This window comes from Saccopteryx leptura, chromosome 5 (assembly GCF_036850995.1).
Source record: "Saccopteryx leptura isolate mSacLep1 chromosome 5, mSacLep1_pri_phased_curated, whole genome shotgun sequence".
NCBI lineage: Eukaryota > Metazoa > Chordata > Mammalia > Chiroptera > Emballonuridae > Saccopteryx > Saccopteryx leptura.
The window spans coordinates 21906877-21920320 of NC_089507.1; positions in this window are offsets into that span (position 1 = coordinate 21906877).

Sequence of the window (13444 nt, forward strand, 5' to 3'; positions counted from 1 at the left end):
CTGATATTATGTAGGAGAGATTGACATAGAAACAGAAAATTACACCAAAGCCTCAATACCCAACAGAATCACGATGTGGTGATTTATTATATTCTTGTATGTGAATGAATCCACTAACAGGAAGAAACATTAGCCGGCACTTGATTGATTTTTATATTCCAGAATAATAAATTTATTTTTTAGGCATTTAAAAACAAAACAAAACAAAAACACCTGATGAATCAGAAAACTTCATTGTTTTCAATTGTGTGTCAACTAACTGAATAGCTATTTAATTAATTTGTTTTCTGAGAACTTTCGTAATCCTGCTAAATATACTTTGTAAAGCAATTTAATATATTGTTTGCATTTCCACTTTTTTTATTTTGAAATGAGGATAGTATTAGCCCCATAGTTTTTCTAGCCTTCTGAAATGGGATCATAAATTTGAGACTGGAGACTGGTGGTGGGAAAATGTTACCCTTGAATGCAGCGGGGTGCTCTCTGTGTTAGCTGGCTCATCTTGAATAACTCACTAATGTATAAGGACCTATTAAAGCGACACATTTGGTTGATGATTGCTAAGGTCACTTTTTGAAATGTATCAGCTTCTTAATTTAATATATAATCACAATAAAATGTAAGTAATTCTAATAATGCAGGGTATCTATGTTGTCAGCAACTGTTTGATTTTCATAGTACTTGATAATGTGCTATTGTCAGGCAGTGCATAATGAACTGGTCTGCTGGTGGTTGTTAAGTGACTGCTTGAGTGTTTCTGTATGTGGTGCCTCAGAGACTCCAGTCTGAAGAACTCCTGCTAGCATGTCTCCAGTTTCAAAAAAAAATGTATTAGCAATTTTTCTGAACAACCACAAACTTGCTTTTGCCTCCAACACACTATTAATCTGTGAGTTTTAAAAATCTACAAGACCCGCGAAGAACAGAATGAACTGAATTCAGTGATGTTCCTGAAAGCCCGTCTCCAGAAGGCACTGTTTCCAGGAACCGCGTCGCACCGTCAGCTCATCTGTGTTTGTCGCCACCTCGTTCCCAGAAGAGCATCTGCGGGCTTTTGGAGAGAATGCTGTACTTCTGGGAATGTCGCCCAGAACACACAAGCTTCCATGTCGTTTTAGAAAGTCAGAGGAGGGACAATAAAATCTTGATTTTCTGCAATCTGTATGTGAAGTCATCAGTCCTAGAGATAAAGGCTACAATATTCATGGATTCTTATTTGTGGAGTTGTTTGTTTGTTTGTTTGTATCTTTCTGAAGCTGGAAACAGGAAAGCAGTCAGACAGACTCCCGCATGCGCCCGACCGGGATCCACACGGCAAGCCCACCAGGGCGTGATGCTCTGCCCATCCAGGGCTTCGCTCTGTTCTGACCAGAGCCAGTCTAGCGCCTGAGGCAGAGGCCATGGAGCCATCCCCAGTGCCCGGGCCAACTTTGTTCCAATGGAGCCTTGGCTGTGGGAGGGGAAGAGAGAGACAGAGAGGAAGGAGAGGGGGAGGGGTGGAGAAGCAGATGGGCGCCTCTCCTGTGTGCCCTGGCCGGGAATCGAACCCAGGACTTCTGCACACCAGGCCGACGCTCTACCACTGAGCCAACTGGCCAGGGCCGAGTTTTGTTTTTTTTAAAAGATTGTTTCTGTGATGTGAGTGTGGACTTTTTGTAGTTTCTCCTTCTTCAAGCACTTCCACTCTGTTCTCTTTTTACTCACAAAGCGGTAACACTAGCGTTAACAGTGATCTGAGCTATGATTTACATACGGAAGCGATAGGAATAAATCAAACCAAACTCTTATCACCTCTCAATGCAAAGGAGCACCTAGACTTATTAGAAGAATTTTGCGGGTAACTTGTCCATTTTATAAAAGCTTCAGCCTTACATATAATATGTGCAATCATTATTCTAAATTTTGGTATGTGTTTTAATGTGAATTAACAAAATGTAATCAACACATCATGGATAAGAGTTAGTAAATGTTTTGCTGCTTTATGATTCAGTAAACAGTGACAAAGTAATCTGTATTATTATGACTGGGCTAATTACACACATAGTGCTCAGAAAGTTCAAAAAAGAATTGAGCCTTTAAAATAAAATGTTTTACCATTGTTGTTTGCAAGTATGGACAGTAGGATGATGTATCAGGAACATGCTCTTTATATGTACATGCCGAACTGACATGGTTAATATTCAGGGTTTTTTTTTAATCAGGATTTTAGAACTCCTTTTTTAGAAGTTAATGTTAAAGTATGTGTAAATAAAATAAGCATGAGTTGAAATTGGTTTTATGCACTGTTTTTGTATACAAATATATATATATGTATTTGTATGTATTGATTAAGGAAGAGGATGTTAGTGTGTAAAAGGTGAAAGCTATGCCTAACCAGGTGGTGGTGCAGTGGATAGAGCATCGAATGGGACGCGGAGGACCCAGATTGGACACCCAGAGGTTGCCAGCTTGAGCGCGGGCTCATCTGGTTTGAGCAAGGCTCACCAGCTGGAGCCTAAGGTCACTGGCTTGAGCAAGGGGTCACTTGGTCTGCTGGAGCCCCCGGTCAAGGCACATATGAGAAAATCAATGAACAACTAAGGTGCTGCAACAGTGAACTGATGCTTCTCATCTCTCTCCCTTCCTGTCTGTCTGTCCCTATCTGTCCCTCTTTCTGTCTCTCTCTCTCTTTCTGTCACAAAACAAAAAGTTAAAAACTATTTAAATATGATATGAAGAGTCAAAAAGTTAATATAAGGGCTCAGAATAGTATCAGACACGCAGTGTAAATATTATATTACAGCTAATACTATTGACACTAACAGTACTATTAATTTGTTAGGTTTGATTTTGAAGTTTGCATATATCTTTAGCGAGACACACTAATTATCAAGCTTAATTTTCTGTTAGTGTTGTGGAAGTAACAGCGGCAAAATAAATATTGAAAATATTATGAAAGATACTTAAAGTCTAAATCTTCATGGACCTGTAAACAAGGACTGATTTCTGTCCGCCTAGAAATGCTTCCAAATTCTGATCTGACACTATCTAACCTCAAGCAACATTGTGAACTTCCAAAGAAAAAAAAAAGAGTAAAAAGATGGTCAAGAATTTTAGAAACTTAAAAACTTATAACTGGACAAAAAAATGCTAAAACTTTAGATTATTCCTTTATCTCTAAAGCTTATATTTGCTGGAGTAATTTGCATATAACTACCAAAAAAGTTTAAATAACCAAAAGGGACAATACAAGGCAAAGAATTGGGAGGATGCTTCTGTCAAATAAAACAGTTCATTGTGAAATTACAGATATAGCTAAAAACTTAAGACAGTAAATATTATCATGACTATAAAACTATTCTATTCATTCCAAATAGATAATCCTCTGATAATGTGACTTTAATTTGTATTTGGTGTGAAATATATGCATTAAATACTGCGACCACAAAAGTCTTTTGTTTTACCAGTCTTTGCCAATTAGTATAACTGGAGTAGAAATTTTAAAATGTATTAATAAGCTCATGACATAGTCTGCATAGCCTGGACGTGATTTATAAGGATAAGTGCAAAGAATACTGAAGTTACAGTTGGTGCAAAATAAGAGATGTTCCATATAGTCAATCTATATCAAAGGAAATAATGCGCCATATTCCAGTATCCCTCCACACACCACCCTAGATGTGCAGAATACATAAGGGCATCCATAAAGTGCAAAACAGCAGTTATTGTAAACAAAAGAATGCTGAACTCTTGAAATGTTTTCTAATATTTGTTTAGAATCAGGAAATTACACCAAATAAAGATGGTTTTATGCTGAAATCTGTTTTATGCTGAAAGTCTCTTCTTTTTGATTAAGACAAAAGAATAATTATAGTGGTTTTTTTTATTAATGGTTAGAACATTTAACATCTGATGTTGTATGCATAGTAGACTGCCTTTGCATAACAGAATATTTTTCAGATCTATTAGCTCAATGGGCAGTCTTAATCTACCCTTACAAAAATCAATTTGTATCAGTATTATATATGCAAAACAGAACTCATTGATGACAAAATTGGGCCAACATCTGTAAGATGTCATCATCCAGACCTTATGATGGTGTGTTAGATTATAAAGACATTTTTGGAAGATACAAAAGCATAAGGTCTTCACATGTAATTTCTCAAATTAGACATCACTTTTGTTTTGCTAAAACAAGCTTTTGTCACCTGCTGTTGCAAACACTACCAAATTACTTGACACATTAGAAGAACAGAATTGGGAAAACACCTCAGGTGATCTCTTGGAACAAAAGTCTGTTTTTAAAAGTCATGTATCTTATTTTGATTAATAAGATATTCTCAGCATCCAAACTTATCACAAAAAACAACTAAATAATGTTTCTACTTTGCATATATGTATATTTTTCAGTTGAGTTTCTCAGAATTGGTAAATATAGAAAGCAAGAAAATTGTCCTATCAAACTGACCTTTATCTTAATTTTTAAAAATGTTTAAAAAATTCAAAACTTATTTATTGGGAAATAAAAAAATTCCATTCTACTGCTGAAAAAATTAATTTTAAGCATATAAGTTTAATTATAATATATCAATGAAATTAATTACTATTTTTGTAGATTAAAAATAATTTTTTAAAGTTTTTATTATTATTATTACTATTATTATTATTATTAAACAGAGAGGTGGGGAGGCAAAGAGACAGACTCCCACATGCACTCCAACTAGAATCCACCCAGCGAGCTCCCACCTGGCAATTCTTTGCCCCTCTGGGGCTGTTGCTCCATTGCTTAGCCACTGAGCTATGGCTGTGGGAGGGAAAGAAGGGAGAAGAACAGGGGTGAAGAAGTATATGGTGGCTTCTCCTGGGTCCTCTGAGTGGGAGTTGAACCCAGGACTTCCAGACGTTGGGTTGACACTTTTCTGCTGAGCCAACAAACGAGCCGGATTAAATATTTTTTAACATTTAATAATGTTTGGTATTATTACAGTGGTAATAAAAGCATACTTAATGCATTTTAGGCCAAAAATAAGATTAAAATACTAAGTAAATAAAAGTACAGCTGGTACATAAATACTGCGAAAAAAGTAGAAATTGTATGTAAATAATTTGATTTTGAGAACTACTACCTTAACTAAAACAACTTAATTAGATATAAAAGAATAAATTATTCTTAACTTTTAATCCATTTGGAGTTTTGACTGAATGTGCATGGTGAAAAATTTAGCATAGCATCTATAAAGGGGATAAAGAATCTGGATATCTAATATTATTCAATTTCTGTCAAATATCAGTCACCAAAGAGACAAAATCTTTTTAAGAAAGATCATTTTTTAATTCAGATTTTAAATTTTATGGATCTTTGTTTCTCATTTGTCATTTTTTTAAAGTTAAATTATCTGCAAACAATATTTATATAATTTTTAATTTTATTGTAATAAATCTATTACTTGTTGATAATTAAAATATTACAATGCTTTATTTCAAAACAAGTTTTATTTATAATCCTTATGCCAACAGGGAGATATAATTGTATTCTCTGGAAGAGAAAATTTTTTTTTTTTGTATTTTTCTGAAGCTGGAAACTGGGAGGCAGTCAGACAGACTCCCACATGTGCCCAACCGGGATCCACCCGGCTCGCCCACCAGGGGGCAATGCTCTGCCCATCTGGGGCATCGCTCTGTCGCCTGGGGCAGAGGCCGAGGTGCCATCCCCAGCGCCCGGGCCATCTTTTGCTCCAATGGAGCCTCGGCTGCGGGAGGGGAAGAGAGAGAGAGGAAGGAGAGGGGGAGGGGTGGAGAAGCAGATGGGCGCTTCTCTTGTGTGCCCTGGCTGGGAATCGAACCAGGGACTTCTGCACTCCAGGCCGACGCTCTACCACTGAGCCAACCGGCCATGGCCAGGGGAAAAAATATTAAGGAATCTGACAAAATTTCCTTAAAGATTTAGAAGTAGTCCAAGTTCTTGGAAACAATTGTTTAAAGGATTTGAAACTAAGACAAATTACTGTTGTCACATTGGGTTCCTGGACAGATTTCATTAGTCCACCTACACACACAACCTACATACCATATTTGACATCAAATGTCAGGGCAGGCTGTGATAATGTTTCTAACTGACATTCAGAAACATAGGAACTTCTGGGCAGGTCAAGCAATAATTTTAGTGCTTCAACAAAAAGACAACAGCTGAACAGATCAGTTATTGTTTTGGGGGAAGAGAGCTTGACTCAGAGAAACAGTTAATAGCTAAAAATACCCCTGAAGAAATGTATTATCAACACTTGAAAGAAGATAAATATCTACAGAACCATTTGGTCAGTCTACTTGCAACAGTATCTAGCATTACCTGATTACTGGTTATGGGGAGATAACGACCCTGATTATTCAAGATTCTTTCACCTCTTTTTTCGTAAATGAACTCTCAAGCAATATCTTCTAGCTCAAGTATTTGTCCCACGGACAGATCTTTGGCTCTGCAGGCTTTACCGGAGTGATTTGATTTTTAAGAGGCTCATCTTAAAAGGTTTAATAAAAGGAGAAATAATTCTGGGTTTCTAGCTTAGCAGATGCAGACATCCCAGCAAGCACCTGTGTGACCCCCTGAAATCTGACCACACATTAGTGTTTTTTTTGTTTTGTTTTTTATTAATAGTATGATCCCAAAGTAACTAAGTCTCATCATGATCACTGTTTGGATAGCAGTGATTGAGCAGTATTTGCTCTGATTACTTTTGGTAAGATGTGCCTGTATATGAATCACAGGCTGTCACAGTTACTATCCTGGATTATTAGGCCAAAAGGGATCTCATGAATCACTTAATTCAACTTGTTCATTATACAGCACTGAAATTGAAACTCAAAAATTTTAAGTACTTTTTCCAATATTGCCGTAACTACTTACTAGTAGAGCTAGCTTTAAAACTCAATCTTACAATTCTCAAAGCAGTGTTTACGCTGTCTTGAAGGGTTTTTTAAATTCCTGAATTTAGTTTTTATTTATATCAGAAACTTGGCCATATGTTTGTTATATAATCAGTTAAGGGTAATAGCGTTATGTCAAAAGTCACTCCACTGAAGACTTTAAACATTGGCAACAAAAGCTACTTAACTCCTTAGTGGTTGATTGAGAAGATATTGCCTTGTGTGTGCATTATTAAAGCTAAGTATCAATATTCAGTCTTTTACTATGTAGCAGACATGGTGATAAGTGCCTGACATATGGTAGCTTAAACAGTAATTGGAAGAGACACAGAGTTGAAGGGTCATCCCTGTATTGAATATTCATGTTCTATATACCTATCAGACTATAGTTATATGGTCACCATAGGAGTGAGTGACTTGTATATGATCGTCATTTTACAAAGAGGCAAATTTGATTTCCAGAAAAGAATTTTTGTTTTTCCTTAGAAACAAAATTTTATATGAGAAAAATAAGGCTCAAAAAATTTAACTGTGGTCAACTGTCTAACCTCAGTTTCTCAGCAATAACCTTCTCAAATTATACTTATTTTCATGAATGTGCAGCTTATTATCTCATGCTTTTAACAGTGTCTTCAGCGCATGCCATCGCCTCTGCCTGGAACATGGTCCCCACCATCTCTTTCTCTTACTAGGCTAGGAATATCACAGATTTCTAATTATCTTTCACATGTGTTTCAGAATGAGGCAAAGTATTGAACATAGATGTACTCTCAGCAACATATTTTTTAAACACAAATCACATTTTTCACTTCTGCAGTTGTTGAATACGCTAGTGAGCAATGACTAACAAATATCCATTGGATGTTTTCAATTATTTTCAGCTGGCCTTAGTCATTTAGGAAGAATTTTTTTTCACAGAAAATTGATATCACTGTTGCTTATTTTCGATATTGTATATCAGTTATCACTGACCTCAGCGGTAAAAGTAGAATTCCTCTGTATCAGTCATGGGTTCTGGAGGAAAACAGAATCAATGGGATATATGTATAACCATATAGCAGATTTATTTTAAGAATTTGGCTCCCATGACTGTGGGGGTTGGCAGGTTTGCCAGCTGGAAACCCAGGCAAGAGCTAGTGTTGCAGTCATGAGTCCAAAATCCATAGGACAATCCAGTATACTTTGAAACTCAGAAAGAATTTCTCTGTTACAGTTTTGAGGCAAAATTTTGTCTTCTATGAGAAACTTCAACTTTTCTCTTAAAAGCTTAAATCGATTATATGAGGTCCACTCACACTCCAAAATACAATTTATTTGAAGTTTGCTGATTGTAGATGTTAATTACATCTACAAAATAACTTAATAGAAAACATCTAGATTAGTGTTTGACCAATAACTGGACACTGTAGTCTGTCAAAAATTGGCTAGAGGGTACATAGAGGTCAACACTATCCTCAAAGCCCATGTGTTTGCATAAATATATGAGGTATAATAGAGAAATACTGGGTATTTTTCTATAACTCACAAAATGTGTCATTGCTAAAATGGATATTTGAAATTAAGAAAGGAGGAAATTCTCTGAAACTTTCTGAGAAACCTAACTATGCTTAGAAAATTTTTGCCTGAAATTGCTTTGTAAATATGTATGTGTGTGTGTGTGTGTGTGTGTGTGTGTATATACATATACATATACATATTTGCTTATTTTCGATATTGTATCAGTTGTATATATATACATACATATATATATCTTCCAAAGTATCCGTGGTCTTTTGAAAAGTAGCTGCCATTATTGAGTTATACCCAAGAGCTAAGAGTCTAGTAAATTTCTATTTATGTTTTTAATTTGAAACTGAGTGCTTAGGGCACAAAGCATAATACTTAAGCAATGATTTCTTGTGAAGAAATCCTGGGTTTTTCAAATGGAAGACATCCATAATGATGTATTATCAATTTTTAAGAAATACCATCTGATTTACAAAGTATACCCTTTATAGGCAGAAAATTGAGGTTGAACATGCCCTACAATTGACCACTCTTTGCATATCATGGAGTGATTACTCAAGGTGATAAGCTTGTTTCAGACAATTCTTATATTATCAAAACTTATAATGGATGTGCTATAATAGCATAATTTATAGACTTTTATGAAAGGATCCATTAAACATACCTTTCCAGAGAAATGTAGCATTTCTGTTGATATAAATAAGAGTGAAGGATTAACATAAGATCATAAAAATGTTTATAATGTACTTCACACAAGGTAAAAGTATGGTTATAAAAGTAATCATAGAGTTTCTTACCTCTTTTAACTAAGTCATGCTGACCTGAATTTAACTCTAATTTAGAAAACACCTCATGTCTCAATTCCAACCAATATATTTGTCACTAAGAAAACCAATATTGTAAGGTAAATGAAATAATAACACATAATGTCAGTTTATTGTCACCACCAGGAAGAAATGATGGCTCAAAAGTCAATAGCTATTTGACATTCTCTGTATTATCTTCATGCTGGCATATTTGAATTTACCATGTGTCTGTTTTTAGTAAGTTTGTAGGAAGAACCCTTTTTTTAGAGTGATCTGTTTTGTTTATTTTCAATATGGAATAAAAACAATATATGTGCATTAGCATAATAGTTGCTAGACATTTTTTCCCCAATATGCCTTAAGTCAATTATTTTTATTCAAAGGGGCAGTTCATATTTCAGAAAAAAGACTATAATCTAATCTCAGACGGGAGCATAGGTTTCAAATCTGTTGACTTCTGCCCCTCTAATGATTTTCAAGGAGGTTAGAAAAGGCCGCTAGTTAGATTTATTAGAAGATCCAACCTGAAGAACTCTCCACCTTTTCCTGCAATGATTTGAATAAGTAATTTAGCCCAAAATCTTGCATGAATAAAAAAATATATTGCAAGACTCATTATTACTTGAATTTTTATTTGAACACTTCCCGTGGAAGTTGTTTTTGGTGCTTTCAATTATTCAGCCTCTTTTTTTTTTCTTAATGTGCACATTACCAAGAAGAGGGGCCCTCTCTTTCAGTTTAGAATGAATTTTTTTTCTTGGAAGGCAAGATAATAGAGACTTAGCGTACATGTTTCCTTTGAATTCCCTTTATGTACATTTTTAACCTTGCAGTGAAAATGAACCACACATACACCGCTCTGGAGCCTCTTTTTTTTTGCAATTTCAAATTACCAATTTGAATTACACATGTTGAGCTTTTGCTAGCATTGGCCGCTTGCCTCAGGGAGTTATTGTTGAAAGACAATTTTAAATCATTGACTCTGAAGAGTTATAGTGTCTTAGTATAGCAAACATTTATACATTAAAATCTTAAGTTTTTGAATTTTAGAATAATATAGCAACAATTCTAAGAGCAAGCTTTCTTAGAACCACACCGCTGCTTGACTCATGAAATGTTATTTGTTGTGGATGATCTGTATGGAGGAAACAGTGTTTCTTTTTTTTTCATTTTTATTGTGTATTTGTTAATTTATTTCTAAAGGTATTATGCTAATTATAACACTACTCTTCACATTCAGAATCCAAATTGCTCATTTTCAAGTTTTTCTTTTTTTCAAATTGTAATCTGTTAATTACTTGTTTAATGGAGTGTGTAATTACGTACTTTAAGTTAGGAAACTGTTTCCATTTCAAAGAGAGAAACCTATTTTAGAAATGAAAGAATATAAATGCAATGCTTTCTGATGCTAAATATAACTCTTTACTTCCCTTAATGGTTCTAAGTGAGAAAATGAGATTGAAAAACAACTCATTATATTTTCTCTTGATGTCTTTGTGCAAACCACAAGAAACACAGGTGAAATTTATGACAAAGGTAACAGGTTGCCATTTAGCAAAGTAATTTTACTCTCCATTCATGATATTTAAATGACTAATAGCCACAATAGAGAGAAAACCAAGTTACTAACCTAATACATTTAAAAATGTGTTTTCTTTTTCAAATTCTTGGCCAGAGGAGCAAGCTGAATATGTAAAGTGATAAAGTATGGAAACAAGATAAAAGAGAAGTGAGACAATTTTGTAAGTACAATGTAATGAATGATGTTCAGACTGGGCATATATATGTCTTATACAATTTAAATAAAAAGTTAAATTTTTTCTAAACAATATCAAATATAAAGAATAGCCAGGATGTTTTTATGTCACATAGGAGTTAGTCTTATGGATATCAAACAAAATAAACTGTTGCCACTCTAGAGCAGTAAAAGCTTCACACTTTAAGACATTGAAACCAAACAAACTATAAGCTACTATCATAAATATAGTTGTGTTTATATAATCTTAGGGAATGACTTATTCAGGATATTTTGGTGATGAACATTTATTATCTTGACAGTCTACACAGAAAATTGGAAACTGATCAGAAGAGCTCTTGATAAAAGCTCCATATTGGATAGGAAGAGATTCAATACAACAAAGCTCATCTTCTCACTGAAAGTGTTTGTAATATGAGGAGAGCTGGCTGGGACCTAAGAGAACAGCATACAAAACTAATGGTTAATACAGTTACATTAGCAAAAAATCCTGCAAATTAAGAAACTCCAAAATTTTTGTCCCCATTAAAGCAAGAAAGAAATAGGAAAATTGACTATATCAACTTTTCCAGGATGTCACAGAAGTGTTGATGAGTTATATATTCAAGAAAAAAAAAAAGACTAATCTCAGTATGAACAATGAAGTCTGGCATTTTATTTTAACTTTCTGTGCTTCTACAACACTTTCTCCAGCTCTGTGTTAGACTTCACAATCAGTAGCCTGCAAACCTGGTGAAATCCACCATCCTGTCAGCAGGTAGAAGAGGAGTAAAGGGTTTCATCTCCATAGAATTGGTAATTGTTGTCTGATGGTTCTTTGGAAAATTTGGAACATTCTACTTGCAAGGATGTCTTTATTTGACAGTAGTTGAAGCTCACCCAATGTGAGAAGGCTTTTCTCTGGAAGCATGATTTAAAAACATGTTGAAGTCACTGTTTAGTTTCCAGAGCTGTCTGAGGCAGTGGATGACAGTTGGCACCAACAATGAGTTAATGAAATGTTTAAAATGAAAAACTGAGGGATAAGGTTCATAAGGACCTTGCAATACTCTAATACATTATTGTTAATCTAGCAGGACATGCAAATGCATAGAGCTTTATGCGTGCTCAGGAAAAATTTGAAAATGCCTTAAACTCTCAACTCAACCTTGAGGCTCCGAGGAAGTACAATAGGAAGTGAAGGCAATAATGTCTACTGCCTAGTGAAGGTATGCACCAACATAAAAAAAGTGTTTTTCAGAAAAGACTAGAAGACTTATTAAGAAAATATCTATCTGTTTAGTAAAAAAAAAAAAGACTACTAAGCTAACCACAGACTTCAATAGCTACACATGACAAAGGATATCAATTTTAAGAAATTACTTTAAGATTGTCAATTAGAAAATAAAAAAAGAGCAAAGCAGCTGTATATAGCAATGACATATTCTCTAAGAAAACAGAAAACTGATTTCAACAGTGGTTATATTATATTATTTAAAATATTCCATTTGCAACAAATAATTATAAGACATTCAAAGAAACAAGATAGTATAGCTCATATACAAGGAAAAAAAGTAATCAACAGAAACTATCCTTGAGGAAGCCCACATGTTGGACTTTCTAGGCAAAAACTTTATATCAGCTTTTAAAGATACATTTGGAGAACTAAAAAGAATAAATCCTTAAAGACATAAAAGAAAGTATGAGAATATCATATTACCAAATAGAGAATAGCAATAATGAGATACACACAAAAATAAAACCATATAAATTCCAAAATTTAAGATATAATAACTAAAATTAAACATTCAATACGGAAGTCAGTAACAGCTTTATGAAGACAAAGGAATCAGAAAACTTGAAGAAGTTCAATTGAGATTATATAGTCTGAGAAACAGAGAGAGAGAAAAAAAGTGAAAAGAGCCTTAGAGAGTGTGATACATCATCAAACATACCAACATGCTCAAAATGCAAATCCAGAAGGAGAGAAGAATAAAAAAAAGGTGGAAAAATATTTTAGAAATAAATGGCTTTAAACTTCCTAAATTTTTTTTAAATTAGTTAACACCTATCAGAAGCTCACTGAACACCATGTAGATTAAACTAGAAGCTGTCAGTAGATGAATGAATAAAATAGCTATTGTACTTTTATTCAATAGAATACTATTCAGCCATTAAAAAAAGGATATCTTGCCTTTTCTGATAGTATGGATGGACCTGAGGAGTATTATGCTAAGTGAAATAAGTCAGTCAGAGAAAGATAAATACTTTATGATTTTACTTATATGTAAAACTTAATGATAAAAAAAGCCTAACATATAAAATAGAAACAGACTAATTGATAGAAAACAGGTTCACAGCTATCAGAAGAAAGAAGAGTTGTGGGACTGGATAAAAAAAGGTGAAAACATTAAGCAAAAAAATCATAGACATAAACAACATATAATGATTAGAAGAGGGGAAAGGGTGTGGTGATAAGTAGATGAGAGTAAAGGGG